Raw genomic sequence first — 25,250 nt, 5'->3', positions numbered from 1 at the left:
TATCCCAGTTTTTTTAAACATTTACTTTTGTTTTTATACCTCTTTCTGTACAAAAGTGGCAAAGGGGACTATTTTTAAAAGTTCTGTCATATATGATGTCTCTGAGAAAGGCACTGCATATTTTAATTTCACTGTGCTGATGTGGAAATAGCCACAGCTTTTTCATTATATGCTGATGGACAGAGCATTTGTGTTCATTTGACCTTGAGGTTGAAACTTGTTCCCAAAAAAGTAACTGACTCATAGCATTGGCTAAACCCAAGAATCAAGAGCATCAGTTTTCCTAATCTTAAAGCTCATCTAGCCCCCACTCCTAAAAACACTAAAATTAACTTTTCCTTGACCTCTCTCTGGTGCTATTTATTTACTGATTTAACAACTTTTTTCTATCATCTTTGTCTCCTAAAATAGACGGACAGCATTTATTCAACAGACATTGGAGTGTCATGCTTTGTTTAGGACACTGTGCTAAGGCTCAGAGGATTCAAGTGTGAACCGTTAGCAAAGGCTCAGAGACAAAGATGTTCTGGGCCTGTTCAGGGAAGAACAAATAGCCTGTCACAGTATATAGGGAAGCAGCGGTGGGGGGCAGGGGGGACGAGAGAGGTGGATGGGGGCCAGATTGTGAAAGATCTTGTATGCTCTTAAGCAAATAGTTGGTGGTGACAAGGACAAAAGTAACATTTTCCAATCTACATTATGGAAAGCTCTTTCCAAGTCTTTAAAACACAGACTGAGCCCATGCTGTCCTCTTGGTTTATTATCTAGCAGACCATAGGGTACAAGTACCTGCTTAATTTATATCTTTTGATACAAATTTTGTGTCATGATTTTCCCCTTTGTATTAAAAAAAGACACACACACATTTGAGGGAACCATTTGAGTAAAGGCAGCCTTCTGTTCACACTGATCTGGATATTTCTTTCTCCTGCTGTGCCCATATTTATTCCAAAGCCCTCTGTACCACTAACATGTTACTTTCTGTGTTTATACACTGAGGAGTCTCGGGATGAATTTTCCCTATAATGTGCACAATCTTTTTGTACCAAATGGCATTAATGGTAGGCGGTGAGCAGCATTATGACCAAGTGTCTCTAACTGATTGGACCACATGATAGCAATGCCAGACCTTTTCAGCATCCCCTAAAGAATATCAATTTACTATAGTCAAAGGTCCTGGTACACCAATCCATTTGGAATCCATCAAGCTACAACTTGAGGAGTCTGAGATATGGAGAGAAAAGTTGCTTGGGATCAGACTGTAGAGAGATCCTGAATGTCATCGTGCTGTAGAGTTAAGTCTATTCTAGGAGCTCTAAGAACTCATCCTGAATGTATTAGAGAAATTGAGTCCCTGACACTACACCCCACCCTGTCCTGCCACCCCTCCCAGCACTACAGCTTTTACTTCATTCTAGTCTCTCAGGCCCCATACCTGAAAGAATCAGGAAGGCTTAGCAGGACTTGTATGGGGTGGGGTGGGGTGTCGAGTTGTGGCTCAGCAGTGTCTCAGGCTCAGAAACAGTCCCAGGCTTAATTACTGAACTTTGGTCCTTGAATCCTCTCTTATTGTTGATCATTGTTTCATCAACTAAATTCTGAAGGTAGACATCCTTTAGAGTTGTGATCATAGCAACTTAAGGAAAGGTAAGGCATCGCTGTGATTTCCTTATCATTATTCTCAAGATAGATCCAAAAAATGGACAGTCTTGAAAAACAGACCCCAAGATATGAATGACCATTTGTGGCATTTATAGTCTTCTTAAGACTGACCAAAATGAATGGAAATACTCCAAGAAATTTGTCTGCACAAGACCCCAAAATACCTACTGGGAGATTGCACATGCTCTGTGTGCTCATCTGGCTAACCCTTCCATCTGACTTAAACCTTTTGCCAGATGGGAAATAGACAATTAAAAACCTCCAAATTCAGGGTGCATGAAATGTCATTAAATCTAGCATAACGTTTCTTGAATCTGTCAGATAAAGGAAATCGTGTATCCAGAGTGAAGATGGAATATCAATTGACAGGAACCTATGAAGCTGGCACTTATTCTGAGAGACATATGAATCTAAAAATCCAATAGTGCCTCATACTTTGAAAACACTAGAAGCCAGAAAGGTATTAGGAAAATCAATAAGGTAAAAATCTTCATCCTACGATTTGGAATGACTCCCACATAAGAATTAATTAACACAATACTTCTAGAACACTAAAAGAATGTTAAAATGTTATCTCTACCCATAGAAAACAAAGGTATAAACCTACCTAACTTGTAGAGAGAGTAGTTGAAGAAAAAAGATTGGAAAGATGAAAGGCATGTTTAAGAGGTCATTTCTGTCCCGTTGTCACACCGTTTACCCTCTTCAGATAGAAGGATAAGTGTTGAACTTCAGTTCATCTGAATTCCTCAGTTCTGTCATCAATGCTGTGACACATTCTAATTTTCTGATTCATTAGTGATGAATAAGCTCTCTCTTTTCTATTCACAATGCTAAAAGTAACCATTTTTTGTGAGTGTTATGATTACTTATTTTCCATTTTTCATTGCACTGTTATTTCCTCTTAGCAAAGTTTGTCTCACTCTTTATCAGCCACGAATCAGTGTGAATCCCATGTGCAGAAAGGCCTGGACAGTCCCACTGCTCAGGCTTGGAGGTAGTGAAGAGGAACAAGAGACCGACGACTCGGATTCCGTTTTTAACCCAGCCAGATACCTCAGCTGGCAAGTGGCTCAGCTTCTACACCATAAAATGGGTATAATAATAGCTTTCCCTTACCACTGTGAAATATTTAGAATGCAAATCAAGCCAAACATGTCTCCTTCCAAAGGAGAAGCTTAAACTAGCCTACAAAGTCCTGAATGAGCCCACATTTCAAGGGGAAACATAAAGTGGGAAACACCTAGAGGCAGTGTAATTGAGTGGTTAAAAATATGTAGACTTTGGAATGGTACAGACTTATTCAGATCCCAGCAGCTGTGTGATTTAGGGTAAGTTTCCCAATTTCTCAAATCTCCCTTTTTTCTCTAGCAAATTGGAAGTAATGGTATTTACTCTTGTAGTCAGGATTAAATGATATACTGTTAATGCTGCTTTTCTTTTTTTATTTGTTGAAGTTCAGTTGACATACAATATGATGTTAGTTTCAGGTGCGTATCCTAGTGATTCGACACTTATGTACGTTATGAAATGATCACCCTGAGAAATCTAGTTTCCATCTCTCACCATACAAAGTTATTACAATATTGTTCACCATATTCCCTATGCTATATATTACATCCCTGTGACTTATTTATTTTATATCTGGAAGTTTATACTTCTTCATCCCCTTCACTCATTTCACCCAACCCCCCACCGGTCTCCCCCTGGCAACCAATTTGTTTCCTGTATCTATGAGTCTGTTTCTGTTTTGTTTTGTTTCTTAGATTCCACATATAAGTGAAATTATATGCTATGTGTCTTTCTGTCAGACAAAGATTAGTGCTGCTTTTCAAACTCTTCCACATAGGCGATCCTCAGGGTGCCCGGAGCTTTGCCTGAAGCACTCTGCCACAGGTGAGACTTTTCAGTGAGGTCTCAGGTTTTACCCTAAAAATACACACAAAGTTCGCAATCTACTCCTCCATATATTCTTGTTTGTTTCACTAAACTGGAAGTTCCACGAGGACAAGAAGAGTATCTGTTTTATTTCTTCTAGAACGTCCAAGAAATAGTTACTGGATAAATGAATACAGGTACAAATAAGAGTTTAAATTACTTAACCACAAGGACAACTGAGCCTCCAAAGAGACAGCCATTCTTTATTAATTATTTTGTGGCTTTGTGTCCTCCCATTGCACTACTCCACATCCCTGGGTCTAGCCATATTCAGAGTTAAGAAGCATTGACTTAGTAGGATGCCTGAACCCACAGAAAGAGCTCAGTAAATAGGGACTCTTATTAGCCTTTCTCTGCTCACTGTTCCTCTCCGTTATTGTTCCTAAGGTTCTATGAACTTTTTAAAAAAGAAATTATAAATAACTAGGAAAGTCAGGGTCTGGGAGGCCTTTAAAAGAAGTCTGTGTGTCTCTAGCCACACCCCCCCCTCCAACAGAGAGGTCTACTGTCTATACATTTTATTTACTCCAGGCTTCAGCTTATAGCGACTTGTTAAAACTTCCTAGAGGTGATGAGCAGTGGGATTGAAAGAGCGTTTTCTCCCTTCTTCCCCTAGGCCAAGGGGTACTAACCTGGAATTTGTGGATGACCTTCATGGAGTCTGGGAGCTCCTTGAAACTTGGTGTTTTTGAGGAGTTTCTGGGGGGAGGGATTCTAATAGGGATCTGCATCACCTCAAAATATCAGGAATCGTTGTCCTAGAACATTACATAAATAGAAATCAGAATTGACTAATCTTTCAGATTCAGTTAATAATACTTTTAGTTCCTTGGGGATCGATACTACATAATAATTTCCACTCGGAAATCACAACACTAAGAGCAGACTTCACCACAAGTCACCCTCCTCCCCCTCTCTACTCTTGCCTCCCCCCCATGTTTTAAGGTCCTGAGTTATTTGGACTTTATAGTTATATATTCTTTGCTAAATATTTGTGCTTTGAACCTAGCATGTTTAATGCAAATGTTTTTAATCTTAAACTATTATAGATAATTCTTTGCATTTCAGATGAAAACAACTTACAGACATATAAGGTGAATATCACTTAGATGGAAAGGGCGCATATCAATAAAATAACAATTTGAACTGAACAAAAATAAATCTATGTAGATGAATACATACTCTGAAAATTGCCTAGCAGATTGTAATTCAATCAAGAAGTAGGGGCCTTTTGACGTTTATGAACGTTTATGAATTGTGTAAGAACTCTGAGATTAAATTTTTAGCCTTAATATTAAATTTGGGATTGGTATTATTGTTTTTCATTAATATATAAAGGCAACAATTATATCCAATAAAATCTTCAATTTAACTTGGCTTTAATTTGTCTTAGACTGTGACATATACACTGTGATTTTTCTCTCCATCTTGGATTCCTATCATTGACAGCCTGTATGTCATTTGACATCCAGGAAAGATAGTTTTTCATTCCAGGCCTTGGATGTATTAGTCAATCTGGGTGCAATTTATATTGATCTCTGTTGATCACATCAAAAATTTAATTTTGACTGATTAACTTTTATAAACCAATGCTCCTTGAAATTTAGACAGGAAATGTGAAATAGAAATATATGTGTGGTAGATATAAGAATACAAATTCTGAGTATAGTTTAAAAAGAGCATGTGTTATAGAGAGTTATTGGGTTTATAATATGGAACAGAAAAATAAGTAAGCATATTTCACAGATAACGACTAATCATATTTTTCATCTTTTCCTAAAAGGTTGGGAAGGAGAGCAAGCTCAAAAAACGTTGGGGGGCAGGAAAGGAAAAAAGGAAAGAAGGAAGGAAGGAAGGAAGGAAGGAAAGAGAGGGAGGGAGGGAGGGAGGGAGGGAAGGAAGGAAAAAGATTTAAAAAGATGCACCAGTGCAATGGTCTAGGATCCTGGCTTACAGAAGAGACTAGAATGTAACAAAACTTAGAGCTTTAAAGTCTTTGAAGCCTAGTCAGTCTTTTATATATATATATTTCAAGTTTGTATGTACTTTCAATGAATCATACATAATCTAATTAGCTTGCTTAGAATTTTCATTAAACTCATCAATTTCTTGAAACGATTTGAAAGCATTGGTGACCCCCAACCTCTCTTATGTTAGCATACATTATGATCCAGGCTACAGATTTTCATCTCAACTCTTCTTGTCCAAAGAGGGGAACACCATTCTTCATACTGGCTTGTGCATGGACCGGGTTTCACCTTGGCCATGAAGGGGAACATTTTCTTTGGAGGAACCTCTACAATGGTGCATTTGTCCAGAAAACTTGCTGAGAAGTGAAGTCTCTTTAATTGCCCCTTTTCTGCTTTAGCCTTATTGTAATGCCAGGTTATTTAATCAGATCTTTCTACTTGATCTTTTTTAATACAGTTTGTTTTGCATATTTCTGGAGGCCTTACGTGAAGTGGTTAAAATCATGGTGTAAGAGAGACAAGAATTCAATCAGCGTATATTAAGTCCTTGATATATTTGAGGAGGGGAAGGGGGAACCCACTTTGTTTTCTCAACATCTTTATTTGGTTTATTAATTTCTCATGGATCTTCTGTTACTTCAGTTTCATTCTTCTATAAGAGAAGCTATCAAAACAATCATAGACAGGCCAGTTCCATATTAGTTTATGTGGCTTGTGAGTTGACGATTACAAAAGAAAATTATTAGATTTGAAATATGGAAGGAGAACCTGTTAAGGTCAATTCCCCCCAAACCTGAAGTTTTCATTATTAAAGATGTTTTTTGGGGGACAGATGTTTTGGTTTAAAATCATTTTGTCAGAGAGGACATTCCTAGGCTGATGAGAAGGGTTAGATGAGGTAGTGTCAGGTCCTCAGCCAGCACCAAGCTGAGACGAGGCAGAATCAAGCTATATCCTCAGCTGAAGGTTAATAATGCATGGAGGTGTTGAATTTATCCAGAAGATCTTCTGGACATTAAACATACTAAATTTACCCTGTAAGGAGCCAGAGTTTATCAGGGTTTCACTTGTCTTTGTCAAAATTAGCTAAAATTCATCACGTACTACACGGTAAAGCTTTTACCTAGTCAGTGCTGCCCAGTAGATACATTTATGCAACGATAGAAATGTTCTTTCTACCTATAAGGCACAGTTGGCTATTGAGCACTTGAAATGTGGCTAGTGTGACTGAGGAATTTAATATTTTATTAAATTTTAATTAATTTAAATTTAAGTAGATAAATATGGCTAGTGGCTACTATATTGAACAGCATAGCTTAGAAAATGCTCATATGATTCAGATCAGAATGAAGTTGACAAGGAAAGAGGTTGGCACTCCTTGTGCCTTGGTCATATAGCAGAAGGTCACACCTTTGAAAAATTGGAGGAGGCTGGATCTCCTTTTTCTTGGGCTACAGGTGACAAAATGGGCTCCTACTGCTCCTCCTTTGGGAGCTACCAGTCCCATCTATAGTATCACTGGGTCTATTTTTAATTCCTTGTTTTTTCTTTGATTTTTCAGTTCCTTGACCATCAGTCTGTGGCCTGCCCCTTCTCTTTATGTAAGTAAAAGTGGTTTCTTTACTTTTCAAAAAATGTCAGTTTTGATAAATTTGGGTCTTTGCTGGCATGTTTTCTGGTTGACTTTGTTGTGGTTTCCAGCACTTCTTCAGTATGTATGAGCTTCTTTCGAGTTTGGAGTTGATGCTATTGGTGATAGTAGTAGTTGTTGTCCGTGAGGGGGCTGAATAGACCAGCCGCCCCAGCCACTGGACTTATATAAAGACTGCCTTTGACTTGGCCGCAGCTGCTGTTTGCGAAAGCCCCTGCTCTTCTAGACTGTAGCTTGCATTCTTCAGCCAGACACCAGCAACAGTTGGGGCTTTTGCTCCCCTGTCAATCAATGGGCAATTATTTATTCTTGAGTTATACACCCATCTCTAGGTCCAATCATTTTTAATTTCAACTTGTAGATCAGAGCTTTCATTTATTGACAAAATTTCTAATATCCTTTTACTAAGAAGTACAAGACTGAAGCACAAGACTTCAGTCATTTAGGCTAAAATTGTGTGTGAAATTGTAAAGTCCAGAAAAAAAGAGAGAGAGAGAGAAACCCAGGATTACATGTGCCAGGGTGTTTATAGAAGGTGCCATTCTTTTTTAGAAAAGATGGGAAGTCGTTTGGAAAAAAAAAAAAAACTTGATTTCAGATGAAAAGAGAGATCATTTATTATTTAAAGCTCAAACCAGGCTGCACTGAGTGGATTTGGATAAATTTTACCTTGAGCTGCTTGAAAGAGATTCTGGGGCAGTGAACCCAAATAAACAAAATTACTACATGAGACACCACCTGAGAGATGCCACAGGTAGAGGCAGTCACCGCATGTGATAAATAATCATCAGCATCCTTCCAGCTGCTTCTCACTCTCTGGTGAGCACTGTCCCTTATTCACAACATTCTATCTTACTTCACTGGCTCCTCACACTCCGAGGGATTTCTTGTGTTGTAATCATTTGCACAGAAAGGGGGTTCCCATGGCTCTTTTGCTTGTGTGTGGCTTCCATTAACATTCCTAGAAGCTAGTTGCAAATATATTTAGGGGAGCAGAATCTTCCAAAGGATGCTAAGGCTAAAGTCTAAAGTGACAGTTATTTGACAGAGAAAGGAGATTGATTAAACTCCCCAAAGACTGGTGCTGTGGGTAATGCATTTATACAGCAGGGTTGGGTCCTCCCTGCCCCTGATGAGTCTTGTTATTCCTTATTCTCCGTGTTGATAGAGTGGGTCTGTCAACGCTTTGGAGGGTGTCAGTATGCATGCTTGTGGTTACCACTTTATGTCTCCACATCCCTACCTCAGTTACCTAGCACTGCATATTTCTAGTCCTCTGACTGGCAAATCATTTTTGTTACAGTTCTTTTGTGTAAAAACAGTTCACATAATAGCTCTGTGTTAGACAAGGCATTAATCCTCACATCACCGGGGATGAGTCAGCACAGTGCACTCCTGCCCGCACGGCTCAGCTATTATGACGTCAGCACTGTAGGGCAAGCCTCAGACACAAGCAGAACAGGGGACTGGAGACCTGGGTCGCAGATTAGAAATTGAGGGGGAGACCTTTGAGATAAAAAACGCAATTGAAAGGCTGTCTCAGGCTCATAGGAAAATGTGAAACTGATTCTATGCTGCATCAACCATCAATTGGGCAGCTTCTAGAGAGATCCTAGTTTTTAACCAGAGATAAGGCTAGGAGAATGACCTGTAATGGGCTGATAGCTCATTCATCTACCCACTAACCTTGTCCCACCCCTGGGCCAGGCTTCGTATTTGCTTGGATTGTTCCAAATCCTGAAGCTGCCTTTATTTCAAGGGTGACAGGGCCTGTAACAGTCCTACTGTCCTCAAGTGCACCACAGACACAGCTGATGGCTCCAAGGGTGGTGCCCCAGGGTGGTGCCCCAGATGCCCATCAAAGGGAAAAGAAAACTTCCTTGGGAACAGATCAGAACATTATCTCTCCTCTGCTTCTAGTTTCTAGTGCCTTCCATGGCCTCCTCCAGACAGGTGCAGAATTCTGCCTGTTGGACCTTCTTTCCTTGGCACTGCATTTAGTCGAAAGTCCCAATCTGGATTTGACACAGATTCCATTAGGAACTGAATAGCTTCCAGATGTTCCCCCAAGAGTTTGCATTCCATTACTCTTTAGCAGAAACAACAAGGAGCCCACCATAACCTGCTGTGCTGCCTTGAAGCAGGTCACGCAGACTTGCCCTATTTGAGAAACCAGGTTCTTGTAAGTTAGAACTCTCTACAATTCAGACTCAGATTCATTCTCAGAACAATACCTTGCAGTATTGAAAACTAAATGTAGAAAAGGCTGAAAATTCACTGCCTCAGTGACATAATCTATTAACAAGACATTCCTCCATCACATCGTCTATCCCTCACTCTTACTTTCACCCTGTGATAACCATCAGAAAGTGCCTTACTGTTGGGATCTTCTGCCTTCATTAGATGGCTAATAGGCTCCTACCATGCTTATAGAAGCTACTACTACTGCTTGGCTTGGTTTTGATTAATTATCACGCACAGCTCTTTATTCAGTTTTCAGTCGACAAACATTTATGGAAAGCTAGTCACTATGCTTGGTTCCTGGAACTCCAAGATAAATAAGAAATGCTCCCTGTTGTTAAGAATCTCACAGTCTGGTGGGGGAGATAAATAGTAAATAAAGACTGGACCATGTGATAGGCGCTGGAATGGAGGCATATACAAGGCGTAGCAAGGGGAATGAGGAAGGCATGCCCACCTGCGTGTGGAGAGGCAGCCAAGCTGGGTCTAAAAGTCTGAAGAGTGAATTGCAGTTTACCAGGTGGATGTCGCTGAGGGGAGGAAAAGGGGATCATAATCAGGATAAAAGCAGAGTATTTACAATTTACACAGTCGGGAGATGTCGAGCAGCAGCCAGTGTTGCTGGAGCATGGTGATTGAAAGGGAAGCCTGAGAGATGAGACTGGAAAGTGGGTAGGAGGCCAATCACAGAGGGCCTTGTATGCTGTGCAAAGGAGTTTAGACTTGATGCTGCAGGCTTGAGGAGGCTTTGAAGAATTTTAAGCAGATTTACGTTTTAGAAAAAGAACACTCTGGTGACAGTTGAGATGGCTGACTGAGAAAAAGGAGACCAGGTCAAAGGTGAAAACCAAGGGCCTGAACAGTAAGTAGAGGTGGGAGTGGAGAGGAGAGGCTATTTGGCAGTGTTGACATAGATGTTGACATTTGCATAATACCAGCATGTCTTGGCCCAGTGCATAATCCTTGCCTTCTAGGTGAAAAGCTGATGTGTTGTGTGGGGCCAAATTTCAGACCAAAATACATCTTTATGGGAGCTTCACAAGAGACCTCCATTTGAATCTGACCTCACTTTGAGCTGCTGCCTACTGGTCTCCAGTGATGTGTGTCTCCTTCTCCCATAGTGGACTTGGGGGAGCGGCAGGCAGATAAGAAGACATTCTCAGTGTCCTGCTTTTCTCTTCTTCACCTGAAAATGAAACAGTTTCTTAATAATATCCCCCTAAAGTCAATCACTGCCCCAATTTCCTATCATTTCTCCATTGCTGCCTTTTTCTAAGGAGTTCCAAGCCATTGGGCTGAATTGCAGCTTATGCACAGCCGGGTGTTGAAACAATTCAGTATATTCATTCCTTCTTTCTGAATTAGAGTTCACCATAAGTGTGCTTTTCTCTTGTTCACTTTGGGCTGCCAGGACAATTTAAAGGAAATTTTCAACAGCTTATGTTTCATGTACCATGTTCTCTTTTGCAAATGGAATGATATACATGGGTTTGTTTAAGTCTTCTCTATATTACTTTCTGGAGAAAGGTTTGAGAAGATGAACAAGATGAGGAACAGGGACCTATTGAAAGCCCAAGTCCCCCCAATGACCTGAGAGCAAAACGCAGGCTGGTGATCAGATGGTCAATTATGTGTTTGTCAAAACACAGTGGGCTGCATTCCAGACTGCCAGCTTTGGAGGCCCAGCTTCTGCCAACCAAATGTCATCTGGGAACATGCAACACTGGGCACTGTGAAGGAGTTTGAAATAGACCATGCCACAGCCAACCTACTGCCAGTCTTATAGCACCAATATGGCATGCACAGCCGGGCCCCATGTTTCAGAGCTCAGGAATTCACTGTACTAAATTCAAGAGGTCAGATGGGTTCATGTTTTCAAAGCCTATGTTCTCTGCTTTGAACATTGTGACTTGCTCCTCAGCGATTTCCAAGTGATTTTTCCAGTCACATCTCTGTGGAAACCACTCTTTTTGTGATGGTTATGAGAGCCTTGTAAATGTCCCAGAGGAGAGAAAAAAAATAAACTTGCTCTGACAACGACTGTGATTCCGACAGAGGCATTCCAACTCTTAGGAAATTACATTAAAGGTGCATAGCTTTTAAAATATCAGGAACCACCTTGGCAACTTATAAAAAACAGAAGGGCTTTGCCTATTTTATAAAGTGATTTGCATATACCTGCATAAATAATGTCCCCACCTGTACTTTTATGCATTTAGGTTGAATAAATTAAATTCAGTGATCTTTAAAATATTCACTGTCTTTCATTGCTCAGATACCATTTTCAGGACCCTTCCTCCTCATTTTTTTTCCAGTGGTAGTAGTGGCTATTTTTTTCAATCTTTTACTAATTCAGAGAATCAAAACATTCTGCAGACCAGTCTATCACAGCCAGGAGCATTACCTCCCTCTGCTTGCATTTCTCTTAGCCTTTCTACCTATTGGACCATGATGCTTTTCCTAAAGGAAAATGGGGGAGTATATTACTAAGATGAAAACACAGCACATGATAAGATTAAGCTCCACTACCTGTACATATATCCAGACCTGCACTGATAGGCATCTCAGGGTCACACACACATATTAACCTTTTCTTTCTCTGGCCACTGCCACCACCCCTTCAGAAACCATCCAGCCACTAAGCCATATCAATTGTAACTTGGCCCTCAAATCAAAGCCTGGTCAGTAGGCCAGCCTCAAGCACAATTATCCCGTAAGATATTATTAAACAGTAACTATATACAAAGAATCATCTTTAGCAGGGAGTTAAAACATAAATCTAGGACATTGCCCTTGCTTTCTCTTAAGGAACTTAAAATTGAGTTGGGAAAAGAAGTTATACTGTTGAGTGTCCCGTATGTATATGAGACAATAAATGATAATTCCTAAAGGAATGATACAGCCCAGTAAGTGCTATAGGATTTCATTTGTGAAAGAGAGCTTTGAGGGCCAGAAAGCTTTATGTAAAATGTGATTTAGCTGGGGCTTGAAAAATGGCTAGAATCTACAAAAGATGAAGAGTAAAAGAATGATGTTCCAAGCAAAAGCATAAACCTCAGTGTTGGAATCTTTGAGGGGGTCCAATAATCGCACTGTTCTTCTCCACTCAAATTCTAAACCCATTGAAAAATAAGACAAAAGAACTGATAGCTGGGAAACCAAAATTTTTTATAAAGTCTAGGTTGAAGGATGTAGCTTAGTATGACAGGTAAAATGGACTCACCAACTCCATTCCCTTCAACCTAAACCTTGGAAAAGCTCTCCCAAGGGAAAATTTGGATCTGCATAAGAGCAGTGCTTTTCCAGGTCACTAACTCCCACTAGTCAAAGTAGGAAAGGAAGGAGAAAGAGGATGAACCCCTGTGCTTACACATTGTGACAGATCAGTTCCACCTAACTGACAAACATGGACCAAGGAGCTGTCTAACCGACAGGATGATTCACCTCATGGAGAAGTATAAGGCAGCAAGGCAAGAGGCAAGGCCTATTTAGAAAACTTCCTTGTGGAAACTAGGAGTGGGGAAGAGGCATTCCTACCAACCCTAAGATCCACAGGCTGGAAAACAAGAGGAGGAAGTTCTGAGAGAGACGAAGATGGGAGCTGGAGCCAAGAGGCCCAACAAGGCTCTCATTTGTCTAAGGGGACATACCTGGGTTGAAACCAGTAGTCATAGAATTATCAAAGATCTAAACTGAGGGTTCCTTTTCAAATTCTCCAAGTTACCAGAATCACAACCCTGGGGGAAACAAGCAATAAATGAAGACAATAGACTAAAACTTAGTTGGGAGAAAAAATACAAAAATTCTTATCCTTTGTTAAACTAATACAAATAAGAAATAATGTTTGTTGAGTGTTTGCCTTGCTTTAGGCACTGGACAAAACACTTTTATTGGCTATCTGATTTAACCTTTAAAACTACTATTATTAAGTAGATGCTGTTGTAATCCTAATTTTGAAGATGAAACAGAGATTTAGCATGTTTGAGTAATTTTTCCAAGAATGCCTAGTAAGTAATAGAGATAGAACTCGAACCCACGACTGTCTTAAAAGCCTTGGCCAAATTGCATTTTATACAAAGTGAATGTCTACTAAATGCTGAAGAAATAATGGTGAGCAAAACAGACATGGTCTCTGCCCTGCTGGAGCTTACCGTCTAGGGGATGAAAGGCAGATGTTAATCAAATGGTCACACAAAAGAACTTATAATTACAAGCGGTGCTTACTGCTGCAAAATAAAAGTGCCAGGTGCTCTAAGAACAAATGTAAGAGAGGGATCTAAGTGAGTTGGGAAATTCAGGAGAAGCTTCCCTGAGGAAGTGACATTTGAGCTAACATCTGAAGATGAAAAACAAGAAGTGAGATTAAGTGGTGGAAGAGGTTTCCAGGCAGAGAGAACAGCATGGGTGAGGGCCCTGAATATAGCTAGATAGAGAGAGTGAGGTGAAGAGCAGCCCAGGTTGAGGCGTAAGAGAGATGTAGGGCCTGATGATGGCGGCATCTTTGTAGGCCAAGTCAGGTCTTTCCTCAGGGCAACGAGGAAAGCAATCTTAAGAAGGAATGTGGCTGATCAATTTTGTATTCTAAAAAGATCATGCTACTCTTATACATTTATCCCAGATAAATGGAAACAAATCCACACAAAAACCTGTACACTAGCGTTCACAGCAGCTTTATTCGTGATAGCCCCAACTGGAAACAAATTACCTTCAATGAGTGAATGGTTAAACAGCCGTACCATGGAATACTCCTCAGGACTAAAATGTAATAAACTCTTGATACATACAATAACTTGGATTAATCACAAAGGTATTATGCTGAGTGAAAAAAGCCTATCTCGAGATTACATACTTTATGATTCCATTTATATAGCATTCTTGAAATGGCAAAATTATAAAGATGGAGAATAGATTGGTGATTGACAGAGGTTAGGGAGTGAGGGAGAGACAGAGCTGACTATGACTATAAAAGGGTAGCACGAGATATCCTTATGATGGAACTGTTCTATATCTTGATATATTTTTGATAGTGGTCACATGAATCTATACATGTGAGACAATTGCATAGAACTAAATACACACACACGAGTTACATATAAAACTGGTGAAATCCGAATAAGGTGGATGGATTGTATCAATGTCAATTTCCCGATTGTGATATTGTACTATAGTTACCCAAGATATTACTATTGGGCAAAACTGAGTAAAGGGTATACCCGATCTCTCTGTATTATCTCTTACAACATGCATGTCAGACTACAATAATCTTGAAATTAAAAGTTAAAAAAAAAAATCAAGCTAGCTTCATTGTGGCAAATGGTTTGGAAGGAGCAAAAGTGAGGCTATTGTAGTAGACCAGACAAGAGATAAACTACGGTAGTGATGATGGGAATGGAAGAAAATAAATGGAGCTAAGAGATAATTCAAAAGCAAAATGTGCAGAGTTTTCTTATGAATTGGACGTGGGAGATGAAGGAGAGAGAGGTGGCAACTATGACTACTGGTTTTGTGCTTGTAAAACTTGATGGAGGATGGTGCCAATTACGGTTATATGAAACCCTACAGGAGAAGCAGAGTAAAGGGGAGATTATAAGGTCTGTTTCGAGATGTCTTGTGTGAGGTGCTTTTGTAGAGATAGGTGAGCATATTGAATAGGCAGTTAAATATATACAACTGGAATTCAGAAGTGAAGTGAAGGCAAATGAAGCTGTTGGCATGGATGATATTGCCTAGGGACCAGGTTAGATTGAGAAGAAGGCCCATACAGAGACTGAAGAACTCTTAATATTTAATCAGCTGGTAGAGAAAGATGAGGCTGTGAAACATCCTCAGAAGGAAGAGCTGAAGTGGTAGTGGAAAAATCAGAAAACATTGGCACAGAAGCCAAGAGAAGTGAGGGTTTCAGAGAGTGGTCAGTGTGAGAAGTGCTGCTGAGACGTCAAGCAAGTTAAGGACTAAAACATATATATTTAATGTATTAATTTGGAGGTTATTGTTGACCTTAGCAAACACTGTTTTGTTGAAATGGTAGAAGCAGTAACCTATTTGTAGTGGGTTAAGGAAAGAGTGAGAGATGATGAAACAGAAACAACAAGTGTGGATAGCTCTTAGAAGTTTCATTGTAAAGGAAAGGAAAACGAGCCAGGGTGATCTCTTGGAATGGCGGAGTGAGGTCAAATGAAGGTTTGAAAAAAATGGAAATATTGGTGTTTTTATATGCTTTTGGGAAGACTAGAGAAGAGAAGAGACATCCAGTGTACAAGAGAGAGAAGAAGATGGGGTGATTGGTAGTATAAGATTCCTGGTAAGGCTAGAGACATGGAATCCTGAGCGTAAGTGGAGGGACAGGAGGAGGGGCATCTCTTCTATTGTTATGAGAAAGAAGAAGGAAAGGAGAGGGCAGAGGCAAGCCACGTGTAGGTTTGGTACTGAGAATTTGGGAGGTTTCCCAAATGATGACTCCTAGGGGCCAGGGTCCTGCTAAGAATAAGCAAGGAGGAGATTTGAGGAAAGTATAGGTCTAAAATAGTTCTTGGCACAAATGGGGCAGCAAGTTGACCAGGGAAACAGGGTGGGATTCTCCTTGGCGGTGTGGAAGGCCCCAGGTGAGTCTGATGGGTTAATGTCGATGCCTGTCTGCCTTGTGTGATTTTCTCCAGCAGTTCAGTGACCAAGGTGCAATCTCAGAGGAGATGAGTATTTGAGTTCAAATTAGGATGACGTCTTACCAGTATGTGAGAAAAGACATTAGAGGTTTTAGCTTCTTTTTGGTTCTAGCTGAGGCCAGAAGGAAAGGGCAGTAAATGAGCTCGGTTCAATTCTTCAAGTATCTGGTGAGCACCTGGATTGCACCAGGCACTATGTTTGGTACAGAATAGACAGAGATGCATAAGGTACCATCCCTGCCCTCAAATAGCACACAGTCTAGGGAAATGAGGAAGTCCAAAAGGCCAGGAACAAGTGATTAGATAACCTCTGCCAAGACACAGAAACCCACGTCATTCCTTTTCTTTCTTCTGCTTACTCCTTCCTCCCATCCCGGCATTAGCCAATTATTTTCTTGCTTTCTCAAAAAATATCTACTGTCTGCCTTATTGCCAAGCCTCTAATATGCATCATACATATATGAGGGACAATTCTGATTTTTCCCATCATCATTTTGCTAAAATATCATCATTTAGGAACAATCAGATCATCTACTTGAAGTGTGGTATTGGTACAGTGTGAATTTTCTCTAAATTTTAAGAGCTGGCATCTAACTATACAGAAAGGCAGTTTATTTAAAAGACAGAGGGAGAGAGGAAGAGTGGGTAGGTAAGAGAGAGGAAGAACAGAGGGAGGGAAGGAAGGTAGTGAAGGAAAGAAGGCAAAGAAAGCTAATTAACTACATAAGACTTTATGTAGCAGATCATCCTTGTTATTCAAGGGAACTCCCATTTGAAATGAATAGATGAGCCTCCATTCCTAACTCCATCGGCCTCCAAAAACAGCCGCCAGACCTGGAGATATACTGGAGTACTATGGATTCATTAAATTCCAGCTTCTGGAAACATATGAGAAGATATGAAGAAGACCTGAAGAAGGTGGAAATTCCTAATTACTATTGAAAGTAGGATTCCTTACTGAGATTTATTCTAAGCATTATAAAATGGTGGCTTAGAAAGAGGTGATGGCAAGGCCAGCTTTCCTTTGTTTGAACACATTCCAGTCTGCTAGATTCCCTTTAGGAAATGACATTAGGGCCATTTGAGTCAAAACTACATTGCAGATACATCTGGGGTAGAATTTGGCAGCTGTTGAGCAAAGCAGCTGTATTTTTTTTAATATCTACTTCTTTCATGATTCTATAATTCACACTTATTGTAAAATATTAAGAAAGTATAGAGTAAGGAGAAAACATCCATAATTCCACTACATGGAAACAGCTATTATTAACAATGTTTTAGATCACCTTCTAGTCTCTTCTCTGGATTTTAACATAATTGAGCATACATTGTATGTATAGGGTTTTACCCTATTTTTAAATTAAATGTTATATAATTAGTGCTTCCAGTATAATTACAAACTCTTTATAAATACCACTGTAGTGTCTGAATAATTTTCTATCGTATAAAACTCCCAGAATTTACCTAAGCCCAAGATATAGATATTTGGGTTATTTCTCGTATTTGAGCTTTAATGTCCTGTAAGGCAAGAACTACATGCATCACTTGAAATTGCCAGACTTGGAGGAAACTTGAAGCAGGCAGTGATGTCACCCATCAGGAAAAGGGTCAGGCCATGATGTCACCCTGTTAAGAGAGTTACTAATTGCTAATGATTATTAAACTCATATTTGAATTTTTTTTTATTTTGTGAGGAAGATCAGCCCTGAGCTAGCATCCATGCCAATCCTCTTCTTTTTTTTTTTTTTTTTTTTTTGCTAAGGAAGACCAGCCCTGAGCTAACATCTATTGCCAATCCTCCTCCTTTTTTTCCCTTTTTCTCCCCAAAGCCCCAGTAGATAGTTGTATGTCATAGTTGCACATCCTTCTAGTTGCTGTATATGGGACGCCACCTCAGCATGGCCCAACGAGTGGTGTGTCGGTGCGCGTTCAGGATCTGAACCCCGGGCCGCCAGTGGCAGAGCGTGCGCACTTAACCGCTAAGCCATGGGGCCGGCCCCTGAATTTTTAAGTAGTTGTTGCAGGGTTTATCTAAGCTCTTTTCCCCTAAAAGTAAAAGTTCTAATTTTTATTTCTAAAAAGTATACATTTAGTTTTGTTTGAATTTGTTACAATGGTGATGTATAAAGAAGAAAGTAAAATTCATTCAAAATCTCACCGCCCAGAGATAACCACTATTAACACTTTGGGAAATATATTTCCATACACATCTATTTATCTGTCTCTTTTTCTTTCTCTTTCCAAAATGAAAGGAAAAGCTACTTGCTATTTTGTAATGTGCTTTTTCACTCAACATTGTAGTAGGCATTTTATATTTAATAAATATAGATCTACAGTCTCTTTTTGACAGCTACATTTTACTCCAGTGTATGGATAATTTATTGACTCAATCACTTATTGATCCTAAATCACATTTAGGATATTTGGAATTTTTTTCTAATCAAACAATGCTACAATAACTGTCTTTATTCACATATGCATTTTTTAAATGCTTTGGCCCGATTATCTCCTTAGGGTAAATTTCTAGCAGTGGAACTGCCAAAATAAAATTTCTCTATTGCTAAACTGACCTCCAGTAAAGGTATATCAAATTATACCTCCACCAACAAAGAAAAAGAGTACCCGTTTCTGTGCATCTTCACTAATTTTGTAATTGTCAGTTTTTGTAATTTTTGCACATAAGTGAATATTTTCATATTGAGGGTGTAAGATGCTTTTTCCAAGCATAAAACCAAAGTCAGAAAACTTAAGAAAAATATATTAAATTTTATTACATGAAAATAAAAATCACTATGATAGAAAATATTTTTTTAACTGGGAAATAATTTGTGACATATCCCTAATATTTGAAGAGTGGTTATAAATCAACAATGAAAAGGTGAATGACACACTAAAAATTTGGAAGGGCAAAGGAGCAGTCTAACACGTGTTTAGTTGTTTAGTCTCATTCTTACTGAAAAGGCAGTGCTCCCTGAAGTTCAGCGAGGTCGCCTCGAGCGCAACACCCACCCTTCTTGCCCTCCCGGGGAATGTTGAGGAGCACAAAACACATGTCAGGGGACCTGCGGAGTTTCTGGGTCGGGGATGGTTAGTACTTCCCCTGGTTACATATATTTATGTTTATTTGGCATCACCATCCCCCAAAGAGGCAGGCTAATTGTTCACTCACGTGAATGTAAAAATGTTCCTCTGAGCTCTGCCATCAGACTCCAGAATCAGTAAATTATTGGGAAGGGAAAAATACACACTGGCAACATTGCCTGATCCATGTCTCCAGGGCAGAATTGACACTATTCTTCTACCAGATGTAGATAGAGATTTCTGGATGTTCTCATAAATAAAGTGCTAGAGGCCATGTCATCAGTGTCCTCCACCTTCCCCTCTCTCTCTCTCTGACTCCCATGTGTATTACTACATACTTAATGAAATGGAATATTTTTCTGCAACTTCAGGGAAAGTGAAAGACGCCAGAGAGGCAGAAATGCCACACTGACAGCAGCAGCTCCTGCCTCCACAGTACAGACTGTGACAGCCCGTCTTCCCTGTGTTTTGGGGTAGGGAGCGTCTGGGTTCTCGGAGTGAGGTCCCCGAGTCTTTCAGAGGGGCAGGAGTTGTGCAAAGCTGTTCTGAGTGGTAACTGGAGCATTCCTTCAGCATGAGAGGTTTATTCGCAGATGATAAGGGATGGCATCTGCTCTGGGGCAATCTTTCTCCCTCTTTGGTAGAAAACTGTACAACATAGTCGTGTGTGCCTTTAATCCTTAGTGTCCAGAAAGGAAGCAGAAGAGAGGTAAAACACGTTAAAGATTGTATGGAGGTCCCTTTAGGCCAACCACAAGCTAAGGAGAATTGTAGGAACCAGACCTAGTAAATGGCTTGTTTTCCACCTGAGCAGTCCAACTCCCCAGGAGGTGTGAGGATGTGGGTACCCTGGTGCTGGCAGAGGCCAGGCGGCCAGGTCAGTGACCCAGGGCTCAGAGTGCTGAATGTCTGGCTTTCTTAATGATGCTTTTAGAAAACTTCACATATTATACACCTGCCTCTGTAACATAGCTTATACTCGGAGGCCAAATGGGGACACAGTGTTGATGATTAACGTTGAGTGTTATTAATTAACAGTATGAGTGTTCCTCATGTTCCTTCTCACTCTTTTCTTTTCTTCCCCAAACATGGTTGTCTGTTCAAAGCTGGGGAGGGTGTATATATGTGGTATACCTATATATATAGTACATACACAACCTACTTATTCAGAGAGTCTTTCTGCTAGGGCACTTGCAGAGGCGTCTTGTATAAGAAGTCTTTGCAGTGACAAAATTAAGATTTTTTTCTTTCATTAGATTCTTCTTTTATGCACTCTTTCTCTGGTCTCTTTGTTGTTCCCCATTCCTCCTAGTGCGAGGTTATTGAAGACAAATCAGGCATACCTACCTTATCCCAGAGAATCATTTCCAGATATTTACTTAGGACAGACCACCTTACCTCTCCCATTTTGCTATACTAAAATGGATTCCACTTTTAATTCCTCCTTGTACATTTCTAGGCTTTTTGGTACATGGGGCATAATGATCACCTCTAATTTTAAATTAACCCTATATTTTGGGTGAGAGAAGCATGTGTCTCATGACAGAATTTGAGTAAAAGGGACACCTAAATCCTTTAACAATGTCCCTCGGTCTGGTCCTTACAAGCTAGTCAAGGATGCATAAGAGAAGTAATAGGAAATCTCCAGTTAGAATCATTTTCTGGGATTTTTTCCCCTGCTTTTTCCCATCATCACCATGCTTGAATAATGTCCACTACATTGGTTCTTCACCAATAGGTTCCATGTACTCCTCTACCTGTTTTATAACAGTACTTTTCAGTAAAGGTTAAGAAGAATCTTAACACTGTTTACTTTTCCCAAAATGCATGAAGTATCTGTTGACAGGGTGTCTATATACTATTTATCCATTTACTTATAAAGAATCAATTTCTTCATCATCTTATCACCACCAATCATCAGCATCACTCATCTAGAATAGGGACAGAGGCCAGCCACCTCACAGCAGGCTGTTGTTCACCACTCCACCCTAACTCTCTGATATACCTAGGAAAAGAGTTTCAGAAATGTGCACTAACATCCAGAAAACTCCTTCAGAGTTCTGAATTCTGGTGCAGGAATGCAGGAGAAATCTTATTGGCCACTAATTATTTGGAATTTTTCCCTTTTACCCAAACAACAAAGAACTATAGCCGAAACACTTAGAAGAATTCCTTTTGAGCCATTTTGGTGTTGGATTCTGATTTATTCCTTCTTAGAAAATGGAGGATTACGTTTAAATTCCAGATAAATACTTTCATCTGATAAGAAATAAATGTATAATGTTTGGCTGGTGTGAAAAAATGATCTTTCGTGAAGCGCAGCATGTAACACTCGTCTCCACTCTAGCTGTGACCAAGAGATGGAGGCCTTCATCAGAGAAGAGACAGGAGCTCTATGGGTAGCCCCTCAAATGGAGGCAGACTTTGAAACAGGAGGGGATGCAACTAGAAGCCAGGAAAACAGTGGAGAGCTGTGTGTACATTAACAGCACCAGCCACCCTAAAATGAGTCAGGCTTTAGTTAAGATGGAATTAAAAACACGCACTGTAGATATTCATCCATTTCTAGGGTTTTAGTTTCTTCTCGTCTCTTAGCAAAAAATCTTTTTGTAAAAATAACTTGATCTAAGAAGAAAGATTTCCCCATACCACAGTCAGATAATTTCATGGGAACAGTACACCCCTTGGCAGACCACACCGCCTTGTGGACCAGCCTGAGGATCCAGGGAAAATAGACTGAGTGACCCAGAGGGACAGATTCAGTGCCAGCTCTGGACATGAGTCTTTACCATCTTCCAAAAGCTACCCCAAATCAGCTACTTATTTCCTTTCTCAACAATAGGCATTGGAAAACTTAAAGATCAAAGTTCCTTTTAAGGCCTGAGCTGTTGATGTATTTATATAGAGATTACTTCTAGGTCAGCTACAGCTACCTTTGTCTGTGGCTCAGGACCTCAAAGCACCCCTTACAGGAACGCCTGCACACACATACGTGCATGCACGGGCTATTGGTACGGGCTTTTCCCTGACTATTAGATGCATTACAAATTTGCTCTTAATGGGGCCTCTCTGCATTCCAACAGAAATATTTCTGGAGCTCTCCTGGCTCCCACAATGTTTGCTGGGTGCACATGTAATATGTTTTAGCTTTACTGCCTGAAGATGGAATCAGGGACATCTACCTGCACATGACAGTGCTTTGGCTCTTGCAGCTGCAGAACTTAATGTATGTATCAGTAATGAAAATCTTAATTAAGAAAGCTGCATCATTGTCCATGAACACTCATTTTCTCCCCCTGCAAAGCCCTTTGTGTATTGCAGTATATACCTGGTCCAGACAGACAGAGCCCTCGAAGAGCTTGTCTGGCAGATCTTCTTTTGATTATTAACAGCTAGAGAATGACAAAGTCTCGCTCTCCTTTTGTCTTGAAGCTGAGGCTTGGAACAGCAGAGCACACAATGTACTGTAGGGTTTGTTTGTGTTTTTTTAAACTTGCTTTTATTACGTTGGTGGGTTTAAAAATCCGACAGTGTTGATCAAAACTAATTTAGGTAACTTAGAGTTGCCAAAACACTAGCAGATGCATATTTACACATATACTCTCAGAGAAATGTAATTTTCCATATAGAAACAATGCACAAACCTAAGAAGGGACCATTTTAAGCCGTCTGCCCATGTTTCCAGCACCTTTGGCCTCTGGTGCTTGAAGCCTGCCATGTCCCTACTTATGTGACCTTAGCAGTTACTTTTTTCCCTGCGCCAATGTGCGTGTGCCAATTTGTCATTTGTGCAGAGAGGGAGAGACTTTGGAAGATGGAATAACTTTAGGCAACCAACTACCCATAAAAAACTGTTAGTAAAAAGGTCTTTTGAAAAAGTGGCCTATAATTATGTTTATGAAACAATGTCCAATTGTAATACTTTAATAATGCCTAAATCATAATTCCCAAAATAAAAAGTTAATTCATTGAAAATTCTCTTAAAAGCCTCAAAGCATTTCACTCTTAAAAAGTAGCAACCCCTACTATTAATTTCATGACCTTGAACCATGACCTACATCATAAGAAGAGAGACTGATGTCTCATCCACTTGTATATTATGCACTCTTCTGCATTTTCTAAGTCTCTGGTCTACAGTGTTAACTATTTTCTGGAAAAGCCATGTAAATAATTGAATTGGGCTGTAGCCATATACTTATATAACACTTTCTACTGGAATAGAAGGACCTACCCACCTAAAGAAGGTCTAGTAATAAGTATTTAGAACCTGTCCTCTTACTGTACATATACTGTCCTTATCAAGAGGGAAGCAGACAAGACACACTGTCTCTCATCATACTAGTGTGATCTGTGTGTTTACTTCTTAGAACTTAACATGCTTTAACTCATTTATTTTCAAAATCACTAAAAAGCAGGTAATGGTTAGTTTTCTGCATATCTGTAGCATGAGAAAATGTGTGTAAATATTCTCTATGTATTAGGCAAGATGTGAGGAAGACCTTGTTATGGGAAAATTGTTTTCAAATACTCGGACATTAAAATCTCATGGTTGCACTCAACATTTTTAATTAAGGTTACATATGAAAAGTACATAAAAACAGACACTATTTTATACTAGAACCGTAATAAGAGGTTAGAAGAGATGCTATCAGGGCTCTTGTTTGCTTAATAGGAAACACTATGAACAAGTTATTTTACTCTGAAAGGTTCTCCTTTTCAAGAACCATCTGACAAACCCTGCCGTGAATCCTAAAGCAACTGTAAAGTAACTGGTCTAGAAATATGTTACAGGTATATAGTGTAAGGCATATAGGAGGCTGTCAATAAATGTTTGGAGAATGAATAAATTAATAAATTATGAACAAATAAAGGAAAGAATGAACGTAGTTGGCATTTCAAAGACTAAACCAGAAGATCTGGTACTTTTCTTAATTTTGGAAAGTCCTTGGTTAGAAGTTTGAAGTGTGCTGAATTTCTAGACATTGATCTTCAACTTTCCAAACAATAAAATACTCAATAGAATTATGAAGATTCTTAAGGTTTAATATTTGGGTAGATCAGTTACTTTCTGCCTCTGGAACACACTCACACACATACATACATATATGTGTGTGTGTATATATATACATATACATACATACATCCTTATTTAAAGAAGATGTGTGTGTATATATATATATATATATATATATCCATGTATGTGTGTGTGTGTGTGTGTGTGTATATATCTCCATGTATGTATGTAAAAAATCACTGCATCACAATGTAAAACATGCTTTTTATTGTGAGTTGTGAATAAAAATGTTTAAAACCAAAATAAAAAATTGGGTACATCAAGATAATATCTTCTCCTATTCAGCATAGCTACAATTTGCTTAAAATTAAAGAGTGACTAGGCCATTACAAATGGCAGGCAGCAGGCCTTCTGATGATTTACCCTCATCTCTGCCTCTCTGCTGATACCTCAATGTGTGTCCTCATCATTTTTGTGCTTGAAATACCATATGTGTATCAACTTTGTCCCAGTCAACAAGCTGAGGAATCAAGTAAGCTTAGAGCCAAGAAGTATCATGTAACTGGAGTAAAAGGCCTTTCGAAAGCGTACTCTCTGACTATAAGGATGCTCTTCAGTTCAAACCTGGCCACCCTTTGCCCTCACACTGAAATATGTCCACTAGCAGTGTCATAAGTCATCCTGTCAGCAAACATGTGCATCAGTGGTCCTCCAGAACATCTTATTTATGTTCATGCCTAATGAGATGTTCATAAAGCAGTGTGCAGTTTGTTATATTTAAATGCCTATGACTTCCTTATTTCGAAAGCAAGTACCTTTAAACATAGTTATAGCATTTCTCTATATGCAAACCTCTGTACATAAAAAGGTTTACATTTTAAAACAAACATGTTTTTGAGTTTTATCCAAATTCAAAAAAAGCATCTGAAAAATTTAACAGCTGAAAAACACTTTCTCCTTGCTGGGAAAACTTAAACCTTGCTAGGCTTTATGCAACTTAAAAAAAAAAATCGCTTCTGTGCTGAGAACTA

General features: G+C 39.5%; 1 protein-coding gene across 12 annotated transcripts in view; it reads left to right on the top strand.

The window, feature by feature from the left end:
* ZBTB20 (zinc finger and BTB domain containing 20) overlaps positions 1 to 25,250 on the top strand; it is a 775,204-nt gene that overhangs the window by 589,952 nt on the left and 160,002 nt on the right. For 7 of the 12 annotated variants that reach the window (XM_087439631.1, XM_087439629.1, XM_087439633.1 and 4 more), the window contains one exon: positions 7,132 to 7,171. The exons of the other annotated variants lie outside the window; for them this stretch is intronic. The gene's annotated coding sequence lies outside the window, so the exon portion shown is untranslated. The remainder of the gene's footprint in view (positions 1 to 7,131; positions 7,172 to 25,250) is intronic. 12 annotated transcript variants of the gene reach the window in all.

This window comes from Ceratotherium simum, chromosome 15, assembly GCF_057802395.1.
Source record: "Ceratotherium simum simum isolate JZ-2026a chromosome 15, ASM5780239v1, whole genome shotgun sequence".
Taxonomy (NCBI): Eukaryota; Metazoa; Chordata; class Mammalia; order Perissodactyla; family Rhinocerotidae; genus Ceratotherium; species Ceratotherium simum.
Note: the sequence above shows the minus strand (reverse complement) of the source record. Positions and strands in the feature narration are given on the sequence as shown.